The sequence below is a fragment of the Mus musculus genome, chromosome 9, assembly GCF_000001635.26.
Source record: "Mus musculus strain C57BL/6J chromosome 9, GRCm38.p6 C57BL/6J".
In the NCBI taxonomy this organism is placed as follows: Eukaryota; Metazoa; Chordata; class Mammalia; order Rodentia; family Muridae; genus Mus; species Mus musculus.
Genome location: NC_000075.6, coordinates 103,744,908 through 103,762,321, shown reverse-complemented (window position 1 = coordinate 103,762,321; position 17,414 = coordinate 103,744,908). Strand labels below are relative to the sequence as shown.

Genomic DNA, 17,414 nt, shown 5'->3' with positions numbered 1-17,414 from the left:
AAGAAAGGTCGTGAAACTTACAAATAAACGGGGCAGGGGCTAGCCACATCATTTTTTGACAGTGCTCCTTAAAGCATGGCCTTGGACCAAGAGAAGGTTCATCACTACTTGGGGACTTGTAAGAAATGCAGATTCTCGAGCTTACACCCCAGACTTTAACTAGACTCCCAGGTGATTCTTATTTAAGCTAGGATCTAAGAAATAACTAGATGTAGGAATTGGCCAACTGGACGCCACTCATCCGCGGAAATAAGGGACTCAGCCCTTTGTGCCCGCCTCGCACCCGCTCTACTAGGTAGCAACCGAACCCCCGGGGACATCGGAGCCAGGCGCTTGCCGAGGGCAATTTGGTGATTGGCTTGTGAGGCCACGTGACCAGCGCTGGGCTGTCCACGCGACACGATTGGTTCTCGCGGACGCTGACGGACAGGGCCGGGGCGGGCCAGAGCCCGGTCGGAGGGGCGCCCGCGGGGGCCGGAGGGGCGAAGGCGCGAGTGCGCGTGCGCGAGCGCGAGCGGCGGGGCTTTCTCCGGAGCCGTCGGAGGGAGCCGGAGCGCTTCTCCCGAGGTGAGCGGAGTGGGGCGGTCCCTCTGATGCCGGGTCCCAGGGAGCGGCGGGGGATGGCTCTGGGTTCGCCTGCCCCGGGAGCCCTGCACTAGGGAGGATGCAGCCCAAGCATTCGCTAGTCTCCGAGCCTTGGTTTCCCTTTTCCCACCCTCTGATACATCTCGCCATCCTCCCCGCGGTCACCGCGGCTGTGCCCGAAGAGGCTTGCCCACCTGGTCGCCTCGCCTCGGCCTTTGTTTCCCGCCCCGGAGGGATGCTGCCACCGGTCCCCTCCCCAGGGGAAGGGCTCCTGAGGCGCTGCGAGGGCGCCACGGGCGCTGGACTGGGTCTGGGCAGAAGGTGGCTTCCATGCAGTGGGACCTGTCGCATAGGAGAACGAAAGGGTCGGGGAGAGGGTAGTGTCACTTTGGTTCGAGCCCTTGAGACCCGAACTAATCCGGTGACTGCGAGAGAAGCGGAATTCATAGCGCAGCTGATGATTCTTCTGCCTCGATGCGGGAGCGAGCATCGTGGGGGAACCGAGCCTGTGCTGCCTGGAAAAGGGTGCCCTGGGGAAGGCTACCCTGTCTGTCCGCTGGACCTCGAGCCTGCCCTCACCCCAGACTTCACCGAAATACAATGCTCGGAACCTACGGAGAGAATCCAGAGATGCGTTACAAACCTTAAATATTTTTCCCTTTAAAACAATTAGATAGAGCAGGTCACAAAAACCGGTTTCCAGAGACAGTGTAACTGGTGACTGGGAAATAGTGAGGGAATTTGCCTGCAGTGAACTGCAGACCAGACAGTGCACTGAGAGGCTTCTTCAAGAAGATAGAAGACGCGGGGTGGGGGTGGGTTCTGTGACTTTCTAGGTCTATTCAAGAGGGTACTTAGTTTCAGTCTGTCAGGAGGGCAAGCAACAGAGGGAGAGGGGAGGTAGGGTCTAAGATGCACTTTGTAAATCTTTGCTAAAGTGTATGGGTTTTTTTTATTATTTATTTAAAGACCATTTGACTGCCAAAGAGATGGGGTGTGGGGGGAGGAAATCTCCCTAGAATCCTTTAGAAGAGGGAGGGTGTGTCCAAGAGTTTAAAATGGTGCTTAAAAGGCAGGTTCTTGGGGAGTGTCCCCAAACACAGTAGCAATGACATGCGAGGCGTCTAAAAGACGTGAAACTTGAAAGATCCCATGAGTTTTCCGCGGGTTAACTAATCTGATGCACCTGGCTTTGTAAAAACTGGTTCAGCCAATTGCCAGAGTTTCCGTGTCACCCATTCAGAACTTAAGGTGACTCAGTCTCTGCCCGACTCTCTGGGGACATTCTGATCCTACTGTAAGGCCCCTTCTTCCCTCGTGTGAAGTTGCTTTTTTCTTAGGCATCTAAAACAAGCATACCTTGTGCCAGCAAAATACTCAATTTAATTTATTGAATTACACAATATTCATTTTACTTGCTGAAAATTTCAATTCATTGGGCAAGTTTAAAAAAAGAAAAGCAAACATTTTGTTGTTTTTGTTCTGTTGTTTTGAGAAGGCACCCCTTCCATTTGTTAGACTACAGGAATCAAACTCGGGACTCTCAGCAGCACAGCACGGAGTAAACTTATGGTGGTTTCCTGAGATGAGCGTAGAACGGAATCTGCTGTGAGGCACAGTGGGAACACCACAGCTGACCCCACTAAAGCGCAATAAAGGTTCTTATCTGACAGACGGAAACACAGCAAATTAGTGGGGACAACTTAAATATGGAAGCTGATATGCACTGGGGATGGGAGAGGAATGTTGAGGACGAAGGAGGTGGTGGCATGGTTTGAGAAAAGCACACATTTTCTGCTTTTAGAGAAGAGATGTCATTTTGCATGTAATCTTCATATAAGATACACAGAAGGCATTGACGTGTGCTTTAGCTGGTAGAATCGGGTTCAGCTGTTTCAAAGAGGCTGAAAAAAAAAAAAACTCTGCTTAAGGTCTAAACGACCAACAGAAAAATCAGCAGGCATAGTTCAATGTGAGGTATGCAGTGGACCTCTTTGACTTGTCAGACGTGGGCTTTATCCTCTGATTCAACAAAAGCCCCTCACTTCTGCTTTCAAGACGGCCACAGAATTCTCTCTGTTGTTTCTGTCCTCTTAGTCACGGACTAAGGAGAGAGATTATAGTCAGACCTGCGTGTCTAAGCAGCCATGCCCTTTGAGGAGGATCTGTGTCACGTTGTATAAATATAAGAGCCTTCACGATGGCCGGTGCCTGGGAGAATTCCGTAGGGTGTGCACTATAAGATAAAGCTGGCTTACACCGCCACAGGTGGGGTTCTGGGTAAGCTCATGTGTTGGTGGAAAGGAGAGCCAGGGATGACTGAATTCAGCCAGGCTCTGCTGCTTGATGGAGTGATGTTGTCCAGGCAGAGCTTCTCGTTATCGGCTAGCCTGGCTGGCCTTCAGAGGACCATGCTCATGTGACAGAGGCTCCTGCAGAGCGTATGGGTCTCAGGCCGTGTCAGTTATACCTGTGATGCACTGTGGAAAAGAAGAGCCCCACTAAGACAAAAATACGGATGCCTGTCTTTCCAGTCCTTATCTCCTGCCACCTACAGGTTTCCGTCAAACAAGTTGTACCCTCCCTGCCAGTAGATGGCACTCTTGCCTCTGGGAATTCCTGAAGAGGCTGGCTATGGAACTATCAGCAGCAGTGTGGATTTGGTGTGGGTTTTGATAGGCTGTTATCGCCCAGGTAAAAGTGACAATCCTGACGACGACGACGACGATGGTGATGGTGATGATGATGATGTTCTAAGCATGTAACTTTTTATATAATATAGGAATAGAGTGGGGTGAGGATTTCTTTTCTTTCTCTCTCTCCCTCTCCCCACTCCCTTTCCCTCTCCCTCTCCCTTCCCCTCTTCCTCTCCTCCTTCTCCCTCTTCCCCTCCCCCTCTCCCTCCCCTCCCCCCTCATGTGGCAAGTGAGTGAGTGTGTGTGTGAGTGTGGTGTGTGTGTGTGGGGTGGTGTGTGTGGGTGTGTGTGTGTGTGTGGTGTGTGTGTGTGAGTGTGTGTGTGTGTGTGTGTGTGTGGTGTGTGTGTGTGTGTGTGGTGTGTGTGTGTGGTGTGTGTGTGTATGTGTGTTGTGGTGTGTGTGTATGTGTGTGTGAGTGTGTGTTTGTGTGTGTGTGTGTGTTTTCTGAGCAGAGATTGGGTGGGTGTACATTGAGAAGCTTCATAGTACAAGGTTTAAGAGCAGGGGTTACGCAGACCTAATGTTGAGGTTGTGATTTGCTGTTCATCCCAAGACTTCATTTCTATTATTTGCATGCACACCTAGTCTCCGCACGAGGATGACACCATGAGGGGGGGTGCACGTGATTTTAAACCCAGTCTATAGTCAGCAGTACATATCCTGAGGGTAGCCATGGGAGCTGGAGTGCTTGTGAAAATAATGTTAAGTCGTTACATCCCACGATTGTCCACAGAAGGTAGGTCAGATCATTTTAAATCAGTTTCTTTTGAAACTTGAAATTTTCTAACACGTGTTTGTAGACTGTCGTAGCTAACAATAGCAGTCAAATCCATGGTAACCACTCAAAACTCGGACTTAAAAACACACACACACACAAAAAAAACTTTTAGCCAGAGTTTGTTCATACATCTTCCAGTTTTGAAGTAACTATTTTGTTCTTTGTTACAAAGTGCTCTCTTATGTGGGTTTTGGATATACTAAACTGGAGGGAAGGAGGTGTTTTAGCCAGCAATGGAGATGTCACAGTGTAGGGGAAGGTCTTAGCTCTGATCCTGCCCAAGCTATAAGCTATAGAACAGGCTGGCCGCCTCTGGGATCCACACTCAGTACCTGCTCTTTGCACAGCCGTTGCACTGTAGCTCAGCCTCCTGTGAGCCGATTCCTGTCTCTTCAACTGAACTGATAAGATGTTTTGTGTGTATGTTTTCTATCAGTAACAAATTCTAAAATCCCATTGGGACAAGACAGCGATCGTCACAAATCATTGACACTGCCTCATTGTGGCCATAAATCAATCTGTCTTCCTGGCTGTTATTATTTTTTTTTCATGTTTACTGGGTTTGTCAAGTGAGTGTCACATAAATATCTTTGGAAGTCTGAGGTGCTTCGGCTGGGTGATTTCCCATAAGGTATTTCTGAAGCATCCAGACAACATACATTCCTGTCAGTGGTGTGTTCGCCCTGTGAAGTTTTCTTCTGTGGAAACTGTGGTACTTCGATTAGAGTCCTATGCGTCAGAGGGAGAAGAACACCCCCCCAGGGGGGGGGTAAATTTAACTTTCCCACCTTTTAACTGAATGACTTAATGGTGAAAAGCTCTCGGGAGGATGAGGACCTCAGCTTGGGAAGAGAGCTTCGGTTTCCTTCTCCTGCACTGCCTCCCTTCCCCCACATTGCCTCCATTCCCCCATGGTTAGGATACAACCTAACCATGTGTTGTGTACACAGGGCTGGGCCAGGAAGTTTCTCTGAGATACTCAGTGGTATGGAATCAAAGTCACGGTATGAGTAGCATGGGCTTTTCTTTTTAGCCTTTTCGTTTTGTTTTTTGTTTTTTGTTTTTTGTTTTTTGTTTTTTGTTTTTTTTTTTTTTTTGGTCTGGCTGACCCTATGCTGAACTCCTTACTGTATGTCTTTGCTCCTTCCTTCCTTCCTTCCTTCCTTCCTTCCTTCCTTCCTCTTTTCTGCAATACCATTTCCTGTAAGGATTTTTTAATCCTAGAATACAATGTGAGGTTCTTAAAGTGAGTCCATGGACTCCCCAAGTCTGTATGGGTAAGAAAGTAAGTGTTAGGTAATTTGTCTCTATAACTTCACATCTTGGCCTGTGTGTGTGTGTGTGTGTGTGTGTGTGTGTCTTTGTGTGTGTGTCTTTGTGTGTCTACAAAGCTGGGCCTGGGCATGTGGATGAGTGTGGGGGTCAGAGGTGAATGTTGGGTGTTTTCCTCTCTCTCTTTTCATCTTAGGTTTTGAGACAGAGTCTCTCACTGAGCCTGAAGCTCACTGATTTGGGAATCCTGGACAACAAACTCTAGCGATCTCTCTAATTGTACCACCCTAATGGTAAAGTGAGAGGCATGGCATGCGCCACCACATCTGGGTATTATTAATATTCATGCTAGGGAATTGAGCTCAAGTCCTTGTGAGTTATGTCTCTAGCTCTTGATCATAGTCTGAGAAAAGGATCTTGGACTTCAACAGAATGCCAAATGGACCCATGGCACAAAGGTGGGATTAGAATGTGACTGTCTGGAGTAGCTTGGGAAAAATGACAAGGGGGGGATTTTTGTCTTGTTCTGTCAAGGCAGGGTCCTGGTACCCCAGGCTGCTCCAAACTTGCTGTGTGGCCAGTGTGTCCTTGAAGTTGCAAGTGTCCTGACTCTGCCTCCCAAGTGCTGATATTATATGTGTGTATGCATTACTACCCCAGGTTTAAAGGGAAGAGTATGTACACCCATATGTGTGTCTGTGCATGAGCACACACAGCATAGATGCATGAGTGCCCAGAGTCCAGTGGACAATTTTGGGGTGTCATTTCTTACCCCCTTTTTGAGATTTTGCTAGGTGAGCTGGCCAGTGAGCCCCAGAGATCTTAACTGTCCCTGCCTCCTGGTACTGGCACTTCATGTGTATTCCACCACACCCAGGTCTTTTACATGGTTCTGGGGCTTGAATTCACATTGCCATCCAAGCCTTCTCCCCAGCCCCAAAGGGAGAATTCTTGATTGTTAAACTAACAGATGGTAGGCAAAACGTTGGGAACAGAACGTAGAAATTAAGCTGTGAACGTTTAGGGATGTTGAACCTTTATTAAAATTGCTCCCCAAATGAAGAGACCAAGCACGTTGCTTTACCCATCTTCATAGTAGATGTGCAAGTATTGATATCCATTCATCAAATCTTTCTCAGTACCCTCCTAATCTCACCAGGGTACTTTTAAGTTCATATTGCTTTACTGGCCGTGACCTGCATACTAAGGGACCCCAGCTCTCATTATTTTAATTTGAGGTCCACATATTCATTTCCTTTCTGATATATGTCAGGAAGATTCTTTTAAGTTCTTATTTGCATATATTAAGTGTGCATAATGGACTCTATTACAACATTCTCATATGTGTATGGATTTGATCATATTTGTCCTCACTATTATCCTCCATTCCTGAAGATCCCTCTCCTTGTCCCCAGGTAATCCTAACTACCACTATCAGTCTTGTGTGTGGTGGATGGGATAAGTGTGTGTGTGTGTGTGTGTGTGTGTGTGTGCGCGCGAGCGCGCGTGCGTGTGTGTGCATGGACACACCTGCATGTGTGCTCATGTGTGTGAGAATGTGCTTGCATGTGTTTAATTAGGGCTAAAGCTGAGTGAGCTTATTTAGGAAGCACGAGAAACCCATAGCTACACCGTTAGAGAAAATGACTCTCCCTTTCCAGCCATCATTGACTGCCCAGAGATCTAAGGAAGGGATGGGGCCTTGTGCGTCCCTCACCCTTAGCAATCCTCAACTGGGCCCCTTCCCAGTCCATGACAGAATGGCATGAACTGTATACCCCAACTCCTTTCTTCCGCTAGCTGCTTCGTCTATCAGCAGCATCCACTAGACATTGTGCTCTAAGCTGCAAGCTCACCGCAGTCTTAGAGCTGTAAAATAACTTCAGAGGTAGAACGTCTAATAAGACTTCACCAGCTGTTTCCATCAGTACCCAGGATGCACTGTGGCTAATCACCACATTATCCCTATTTACAGTCACAAATACTTTCTTTTCCTAATTGTCTTTAAATAGGAGTGACTCTGAAGTGGTATGGATTAAAAATTTAAAAAAAGTCTCATTGTTACCAGAGGCTACACAGATGTTATTTTGTGGTCCATTTCCACTTTACACACATGAGAAGTAACTTTGTTGTTGTGGAGAATTGTTTGACAAACCTCCAGGTCCTGTCCTGTGACATCTTGCTTACCCTTTGTCCTGCAGTGGCCTGCGCTGGTACAAGCCACCTTTCTGCTGTCCTTTTGGCTCTAAGGCAGAGTGGTCTTTGTTTTTGCTTTGGTAGAAGAAAAATATTTTTTCCTTCTCAGTTTATTGGGAGAAATCATATACTAGAGAACAAAGTCAAATTGTTGCTTCTAAGGTCGAACTTCTGTTCCTAAGTTGTTATGAAATTTGGTTGGAAAAGGGGTACCAATCACCTCCCTGAGTTTGTTTCAAATGACTCTTTCAGTTCTAACCTTTTGAAAGCTCATGCAGAGTCAGAAACAGTGCTGATATAAAAATCCTTATTCTGTGAAATAAAGTATAAAGTGCATAAAGTTCGCCAAATATTCTCTAATCTTACCTATTTTTTCTTTTATTCTTCTCTCCTTTCTGACTGTAGTTGCCCCTCCCTCCTCGTCTCCCAGTCTCTTCCACAACATCCCCCCCCCCCATATTTCTCTCTTATCTACAGAGTAGCTACTGAACAATAGCATCAGAATCCCCTAGGACAGTAGTTCTCAACCTGTGGGTCACAGCTCCTTTGGGGTAGACCATCCCGTTTACGGGGCCACATATCACATACCTTGCATATAGATATTTACATTTTGATTCATAACAGTAACAAGATTACAATTATGAAGTCGCAATGGAAATAATCTTATAGTTTGGGTCACCACAACATGAGAAACTGTATTAAAGGGTCGCAGCACTAGGCAGGCTGAGAACCACGGCCCTGGGGCTTGTTAAAATTGCAGGATGTCAGGCCTTACCCCATGACCTTTCAACTCAGAACCTACATTTTTATCAAGATTCCCTGATAACAGTGCACACACAGGAGGGTCTGAGAAGCGCTTGTGGAGTCTTCTATTGAATAGACCCTGTATCGGAGGCGTGATGTTTTATGAAAGAAAAAGCTGAGACTCAGAGTTGTAAAGTAACAAGGTCAAGGTCACTGTGGCGCATCAAGTTCAGAGTCTCTAGTCTAGTCTAAACCCAAGGCTATCTTAATTGGACTGGAATGAGCCTGACCCAAGACAGCTCACTTCCCAGCCCGCGGGGTTAAGCATGACTGTATGATTTTGAGCAGCCAACAGAAAGTGGTAAGAAGTGGAAAAGTGTATACCATGGGGCTGGGGGAGGCAGTGTTAGTATGCATATCTATAGCCATGTTGCCCATGTATGCACACATGCACCCCAAATACCTTTGCAAGTCCTTCCTGTTTTTCATCCCTAGTTCACTGGAGTGGAGAGAAATGATATGCTAGAAAACAAAGTCAGACTCTAAGGTCGAATTTCTGCTACTCTTGTAGTGGTTCTCGACCCTTTTAGTGCTGTGACCCTTCAGTACAGTTCCCCATGCTGCTATGACCCCCAGCCATAACAGTATTTTTCTTGCTACTTCATAACTATAATCTGCTACTGTTGTGAACTATAGTATCAAATCTGTGTTTTCTCATGGTCTTACATGACCCGTTTGAAAGGGTCATTTGACCCCCAAAAGTTTTGACCCCTAAAGGGAACACGACCCACAGGTTGAGATCCACTGCCTCAGGGGAACCTTGGAGATTATAGTATAAAGATGTAGGAGCCACAGTATCCTGAGTACTTTGGTTTCTGCATCAAATCTGTCTTTCTTGACTTTAACCTGTCAGGAATGCATATGGGAACCTCTTGTGTTGATGATCGTGAACCATACCAGAGGCTGGGGTCTGTGTTGTAAGCAAGAAGTCCATTTTTAACAAATTGATTTGAACAACAGCTTTGGGGATGAAGTTGTATATAAACTGGTCTGTTGTCCTCATTCATTTTTGTCTTTGGCAGATCGCTTTGCTGTGGTCCAGCATGCAGAAGTAAGCGTGTGGTGAAAGGCAGCAGATCCGATGGGTTGCGAGGATGTAAGATCGTCTGAAGGCTTCCACACCCTCTCCTCCAGGGTAAGGCAAATGCGCTCCGTTTCACTGGCTTCGTTGAGTCATAGATGCTCTTGTCTCAGCAGAGTCTTGGAGTTGGTGCAGTGAGATCCTGTCTGTCTGTGAGAGGCTTCTAAAGCTTGCTTTATTCAAATCACGGACTCAAATCAAAATGTGTGAACAATGGTGACCAAGGGATGGGGATGTGTACTGTGCATGGAGACATCTCTACACACGGTGGTTGAGTGGGTTTGTATGGAGTGTGATTTGTAGGAGCAGAGCAAGAGAGAGTTCGAGACCAGCTGCCTTTTGCCTGAAGCCCTATCGTATTGCGAATAGTCTGGTCAGAGGTCCCTTCCCGCCGTCCTCCGCTTCCGTGAATCATTCCCTGAACGTTTCCTTTACCGATTGCTGTTCCTGAAGGAAGTGGCTTGTGAGAGCCGAAGTCCCTGGTGTGGTGGTCCGTAGCAGCTTAAATTAAGCTCATCGTTCCACCCACTAGTAGCTTCCTATCTTGTATCTCAGGAAGCCATGTGCCTAGCCGCTCAGCTGCCTGTAGTTGCAGGTATCCTGTATGTGCCTACAAGGTGCTTGGTAACCAATCCTGGCTTGGGGTTTTGTTTGTGGCCAAAAAAAAAAAAAAGAAAAAAAAAAAGTTCAAGACTAGTAGGAGATAGGTGGAGGTCCAGGGGTGGGGGTGGGAGGTAGTAGGGGTGGGGGAACTGAGGGGGGGAGGGGAAGAGGCAGCTCTTGCTCTTCAGCTTCTGCACTTGAACAAAACCTAGGTTCCTTGAAGAGGAAATGACTAATAGTGCTCCAAGCACAGCTAAGAACAGTTAAGTGATGGGATATTTTTATATTTTTATTTATATTTTTATTTTTATTATTTTTTTATTTTTTGTTTTTTGTGGTTGTTGTTAACCTTTAACCCGGAGGGAGGACTGTTTTCAGCCTGGAGGTTCAGTGCCCTGAGACCTTGCTAGGCTGAGGGCACCCAGAAAGGCTGCCTGTACTTCCGTGCCTCCTGTGGCTCACTAATGAATACAATTTACTGAACAAAATAGACGATTAAGGGCTGCGGATCCCTGGAGATTCCCGTAAGTGTGCATCATTGCCGCTCTTGAGTGACGCACATGACCAGGGATGAAGCCCGGAGAGACACACAGCTGTAAGGCAGGCTATCTGACACAGACAGAGCCCAGACAACCAGCTGACACAGACCTTAGCCCAGGGCCTGGAGGTCACGGGTGGGAGGAATGTTCCTTGTTAAATTTTATCCCTAAGAGAGTTTGGCTTGTCATGGGACTACTCTCCTTTTTATCTGTGGCTTTCATATGGCCTCAATTTTGAATGTATCTAAGAAGTGTTTTACATCAAAAATAGTAAGCAGCTGGCATATTTCTGTGTAAATATTGTACAGGGATCAAATTGTTGAGGCAGCCATTCTTGAACCGTTAATGAGGGGCAAAAAAAAAAAAAAAAAAAAAAAAGAAAGAAAGAAAAAACCCTAACAAACAAAACAAAAATCAACAATAAAAATAACCCAAACAAACAAACAAACAGGCGTGGTGTGAGAGTTACCAGTACACCAGTCAGTATTGATTCCAGTGAGGCAGTCCTTGTGTGGGCTGTTGCTAGACCATGTGGGATCTACAGTGTGTCTTTGCCCTTAACCTCTGCCCACTAAATGCCCGTAGCTTCCCAAGCAATCCTGACCATCAAAAAGGTCTCTGGGTGTTGTTAAATATTTCCTGGTAGACAAAATTGCCACAGCTGAAGGAATACAGTGGTTTAATACTGTTCTAAATTTCTCCAGGGCTGAGCTTTAATTCCTACCCCACCCCCCTCGGTTTCCCTGCCTGTAAAATAGGCATACTGCAATAACTCAGCCCGAGGAAGCAAGGGCAATACCACTGTGTGGTGGATCAGGGTTGCTTAGGGCCCAAGAATCTCTCCGGATCTGTCATGATGGCAGCAGAGGGGGAGCAGTGGGAATCGAAGGAGGGTGAATTTGGGAATGTGGGCAGTTCCGCACAGACCTGGAATCTGAATTCCTTTGAGGACGGTGATGTTCTAGCTCCCCCGCAGCAATGCATTCTGGATGAAAGCTTTTCCTTCACTAAGTTAAGGACCAACAGAGGGCACGAGGCGAAAAGCTGGCCGTTCCAAAGAGTAGTCATGGAAATTGCAACTGACAGAGTGATTTCTTAATGTTAAAATGACTCACGTATAATTAGACTGAAGGACAGAGAAAGGAAACCACCAAAACAAAAATTTCCTACTGAGTGACTGAGTGACTGCAGGTCTTATAAAGATAGAGACTGCTTAGAGAAACAGCTTGCCACTTCTCTAGAGCCTTTACGTTTCTTTCCCTTGTCTTCTTTGAGACAAACCTTCAGTGGGCTCCCATGGAGCGATACCTAGCATGTTCTCATGTGGCATGTGTCTCCCAGTGCTGTCTGTGTCCTGCAGCAGTGAAAGGAGGCCATAGTTCTGAACTAACCTGAAATAACCTCATTATTTTAGTGAAGAGCCCCTGTCCCACTACTACAGGACACAGCCACTGCAGGGACTTGATGGAAACTGTTGAGGATTCTCTTGAGTTGTCTTCACTGTGTTTCTGGTCCAGGTAAAATTTACAGTTGTTCTCTACCTTAGATCTAGTGTAGGGGAGGCCATTGTGCACAGTCTGGTTTCTTTGGCTTCTGGTGTGTGTGTGTGTGTGTGTGTGTGTGTGTGTGTGTGTGTATGCCTGGGAGAGAGTGTGTGCCTTGAAGAATGAGGCTCTTCCATGAAAAGAGACTTGACAAGTGTTTGTCATTGATTTTTTTCCCCTAGTGTTACTCAAACTTCTGTCTCCAGGTCAGTCATCAGGATTGCCTGGTGTCTTGTTACCTCCTGATCCAAATCTCTCAGAATGGACCTCATGATCTAATGCCACAAGGCCCCAGGTTGAATGCTGTAGAAGCACTGTTGTTTCGCATGGCTTGTGATGCACATTGGCATCTGACGTAGGATCGCTGTCTGTGCTGTTGAAGGCACAGAGAAAACATTTGTCCAAGCTCTTGGAACAGGTATAGGCTTTTTTTTTTCTTCATGCTAATACGTTATGGCATTTTCCAAAAATGGTCTCAGCTTTGTCCCAGGAGCAGCCACTAGCAATGGGCAACTATTTCAGTTATTTAGACTTATAATTCAGGTCTTCATTTTTGATCTTGCCACATTTCACATGCGCTGCAGCCACATGTGGTTTCTGGCTACCGTCTCTGATAGTCCAGATATCTACCATGTCCGTCACTGGAGAGCATTCCACTGGCCACTACTGCTTTAGTTCACAGGCTCCCTCTGTTGCTACAAACCCACATTTGTAGTGACCATGTGCTTTTATTATAAAAAGATATCAACTCCTGTAGAATTCTTTTAGAACATCTCCATTCAAGTCAGACATTTGTGTGCCTTGCTGAATTTTTTTTTAAACACTGCTACAACATTTGCCTGCTACAGGCAGTGCCATGGCTCTGTCTGTCTGACACAATGGAATGCACCATCTCTAAAATATTTCCCCTCTAATCTGGGGCTGCTAAGCTGTCTCTGTCCATTTGTTCTCTGCCTGACTCTCAGCTGTGAAGGTTGTCACAGCATGTATTGAATGAAGCCTCATTCTTCAAAGAGATGTAATTTAAAGCTATGGAGCTCAGGGTTGTTTTGCGTGATGGAGAGAATTCAAATGAAAGTTCATGTGCCTTTAATAAGGTGGCCAGAAGGGAAGGAGAGGTGGCTGTGGGTAGGATTGGTCATCTGGGTCATTTCCTTGGTGGTGGTGGGGGTATTGGGAGAATGACACAATGCTTGTTTCCCCCACCTCTACTTCTTCCCTTTTCCCTCCTCCCTTCTCCCTCCTCCCCTCTCTCTGTGTTTTAAGAATTTCTTGAGTGGTTCTAGGTAGAAGCAAAATGTAGAGAGAAAAATACAAAGATCTTCTATATCTCTCTCCCTCCTACATATGTGTGCCTATCCTATTGTTACTGTCCCCACCAGACTGGCATTTCTGTATGGTCTAGGAACCTATATTTACATCATAATTATCCCCAAGACAGTGGTTTACATTAGAGTACCATCTGGAAGCTGTGCATTCCTCGGATTTGGACTAATGCATTGTGACACATGTTCACCGTTATAATCACAGGTATTATTTTTGTTTCCCTAAAACCCCTCTGTGTCCTATTTATTCAATCTCCTTCCCCTCCTCCACCCCTAAACTACTAGAAGCCGTTGGTCCTAAGGCCACAGTTTGGTTTTTATGCTGTTGGAGTCACACAATAGGTAACCCTTTGAAATGGCTTCCTTCATTCAGTAAATACCCACTTAAGTTTCTGTCTGTCTCTGTGTGATTTGGTTACTTGTTTCTTTTGTGTACTACACAGTATCCCAGAACTTTCTTATTTATCCATTTACTTCCTGAAAGGTGTCTTGGATGCTCTCAAGGATGGCTATTATCAGTAAAGGTCCATGAGCCTTCACGTGCAGGCTCTTGGATGGATACAAGTTTTCCTCTTTTATAGGTAAATATCAAGGGATGTGACTGGTGGACAGTGTCTGTCAGAGTGCTTTATTTTGTAAGACATGGACAAAGTGCCTTCCAGGACACTACCATTTACATTCCCACCAGCAGGTACTGAGAGTTTCTGTGTATTGCTACTTCCCCAGCCTGGCTGTTGTCAGGGTTCTGGCCTGAGTCATCCTAAAATGTGCATGATGCTGTCTCATTGTGGTTCTGATATACATTTCCTTGATATGTGTGGACCTGATCTGCATGTATGCATCTTTTTTTGTTGAAATGTCTATTAAAGGTTTTATGGCCATATTTTAATAATTAGGTTTTATATTTTCTTATTTACTTTTAAGGACATTTTATATTTTGAGTCTTTTATCATAAAGCATCCTTTGCAAACACTTTCTTGCTGTCGCCTTCTCATTCCCATGATGCTGACATGCAGACAGCAGATAGTTTTAATTTGAATGAAGTTCTGCTTATAGATTTTGGATTTGAGTTTGTATTTTAAAAGCCATAGTTCTACTCAAGGGCATGGTAGGTTTTTTTCTTTCCCCTCTGTCTTTCATAGTGTTGTGTGTTTTAAGTTTGTGTTGAATTAGTGATTATGAAGAGTTTAAAATGTTTACCTACATTCATTTGTGTAGTCGTGCACTGGGTTTTGACTGTTCTGGCACCGTTTGTGGAAATACTCACGTAGCCTCGTTGTATTGCCTGCCTTTGTGCTTTTGCTATAGACTAGCTGACTTTATTTGCGTGGGTCTATATCTGGGCTCATTATTTTTAATTGATTCTGTTTGTCTGGTCTTTCACCAGTACATACCTCCTAGCCACTGTAACTTTATAGTAAATCATTAATTCATACAGTATCACTCCTCCAACTTTTGATCCTCTGAAATACGGAGTTAGCCATTCTGGTTCTTCTGCATCTCGGTGTGACTATTGATCATTTATTGATAGAGCCACAAGTGACATCCTTGGAATTGGCTTGGGGCAGTGTTGAATCTTGATAGTCAACTTGATAATATTTACAATCAGTGGAAACAAAAGGCCCTGTATGAGAGAGATTATCTAAATTAGGTTAATTGAAGTGGAAGGAGATGCCTTAAACGTGGGCAACAACAACATTGACTGAGGTCCAGGACTGAATGATGCGAGCAGACTGAGCAGGAGCGGTCATCTCCCCCTGGTTCCTGACCTTGGATACAGTGCGACCTGCTGCCTGGTGCTCCTGCTGCCCACCTGGATGATGGGGGTAGAAGGGTTTCTCAAGTTGTGGGGGGGGATAGGATTGTGAGGTGCAGCCATCGAAGCCTTTGAGGTGTCACAGACTACGTGAGGGCAAACTAAGGACAAGAGGCTGTGGGTGGAAGCTTAAGTTTGGATCCCACCCAAGTCCAGGCTGAGGAGGAATATGGTGAATATCTTGGCATGGGGGGGCAGATATGTATAGAAAGCTCGCATTTAAATAAGAGATCTCAGCCTAGCAGTGAAAGTAGGCATTGGCATTCATAGAAAAGAGTGGGTGAAGGGTGTGTTGCCAGACGGGTAGACCAAGTTAGATGAGTGTGCAGAGTGATGGCTCATGGCGGGTGCCTGAGACTCGTGTTACTATCAAGTCAGTAGTATTCTGGATGGAAAAGAAGCCTCTGAGTCTTGTGGGTGGCTGTAGGTTAGGGCATTCCTCTGTCCACTGGTCAGTTTGATTATATCAGAAACAAGGAGGTGGGCTGACCCTGCTTCCTTGGAACAACTGTCGGAGTGTGGACTGGTTTGGAAGAGATTTGTGGAGAGCCTCAGCCAGGACCTGGAAGCTGGTATTTTTTTCCTGTCTCTTCTCAACCTCTTTCCCTTTCCCTTTTGGCTGCCTCACCTCTGTTGTTGAATACTTCAAGGGCCATATCTAGATGTTCATTTTGAGGGGTTAAAGGTCCTTTTTTTTTTTTTAGTCCTTGGAGTTTTCATCTAACGTTGAGGGCAGATCGACCTCACATGACCCTGCAGTAATGGAGTCCCCTCTGGAGAGCTGATGTCCACATTGCTGGGTTTAGTGATGGTCTTGGTAAGGTGGTTTAAGAAGAGTAGGGACTTCACTGGGGCTCTGGGTGACATCTTTCAGTTCGTCAAGGTTAACTGTAGAGTGGGCATTTTGTGCACACCCTCAGCTAAACAATTTACCATCAACTGCAGGTGGTGGGTCCCGGTCCCAGTGTTTTGATAATTCTAATTTCGACCCCTGAAAGGGCCTGCCTTCTCTCCTGAGGGGAGATGTTATTCTGTTGCTGGAGTTTATTGTCAAGGCCTTGGACTGCATTCTGAATGCAGTCAGTCCTTTTGATCTTGGGTGAGGGTAGAGGTCAGGATATAGAATATTATCCCAGGTGAGGGAATAGATTAGAGTTATCCAAGGGAATTGTTTTTAGAAATGGAGTGGGTTTTCAGAGAACAGAGTCCAGGATTTTATTCTCTAATACCCGTTTCTACCAGTATAAAGGCACTTGGACTCGGTGGGCCCATCCCTTCTTGCTAACCAGGGATCATGGTTCCTTGTGATTAGGTGTGAGAAGGGAAGGGTATGAGCAAAGGCCTGGATGGATGAGGGGTTGCCTGTGGAGATCTGTGAGTTCAAGTTATGTGCTGCTAAAGGGCAGGAAGAGGCATGGAGATTGGGGAGTGGGGATGGGGAAGTTGTGGGGGGTACAGGGAGGAGATTCATGAGTGGGACTGAAAGCCAGGGAACTGAAGTGGGGTGATTAGAGTTGGATTTGGGGGTCAGGCTTTTGGCTGCAAAGGAGGATTTGGAATGCAGGACAGGAGTTATAGAGAGGGGCGGGTGACAATGAAGGCAAAGCTGCCTTAGCCACAGAGTACCCCAGACCATTTGCTGGACCCAGGGTACCTCGGGCCATTTGCTGTCTCATCTGAGGATGTCCAGAGCCGTGAGAATAGTGAGATCAAAAGTTCTAAACCGAGGCCATTGGGGCCAGATGTGGGTGGGCAGCCAAGCAAGTTTGGAGGGCTGGAGCTCACTAAGAAGAAATTCTTTGAGGTCGTCATGAGACAGGCCAAAGGACTCTGCACTCAGATGGACAATTTAGAGCCCACATCATGAACATTTGGGTTTTAGATTTGAAGGGATTTGGAGCAGAATGGCCAGGATGGGTAGGGAGTCTAATCCTGCCGCCTGAGGCATTACCCCAGGCATAGGGAGAAGATGACAGATGGACCTAAGTATTGGGGGACGGGGGGTTCCCTGTGCTTGAAAGACTCAGAGAATCACAAAGTCAAACAGGAGGGGTTCCCATAACCTCCAGGGTTTGTGATTCGGTGAAGAGAAGAGTGAGAAAATCCCGGGGTTCTGGGGTCTGGATCGGGCTCCTCTGAGACAGACCTAGAAAGTTCACCTTGTCCTGAAGAAT

The 17,414-nt window shown here is 46.1% G+C and overlaps 1 protein-coding gene across 5 annotated transcripts in view; it reads left to right on the top strand.

The window, feature by feature from the left end:
* Positions 1 to 421: 421 nt before the first annotated feature.
* Positions 422 to 17,414, top strand: part of Tmem108 (transmembrane protein 108) — a 278,965-nt gene continuing 261,972 nt past the window's right edge. For 2 of the 5 annotated variants that reach the window (XM_006511864.4, XM_006511863.4), the window contains exons 1-2: positions 424 to 567; positions 9,355 to 9,467. The gene's annotated coding sequence lies outside the window, so the exon portion shown is untranslated. Of the gene's footprint in view, positions 568 to 616; positions 2,244 to 9,354; positions 9,468 to 17,414 lie in introns of those variants that run through there. The other 3 variants (XM_006511868.4, NM_178638.4, XM_006511865.4) reach the window with 3 other exon arrangements.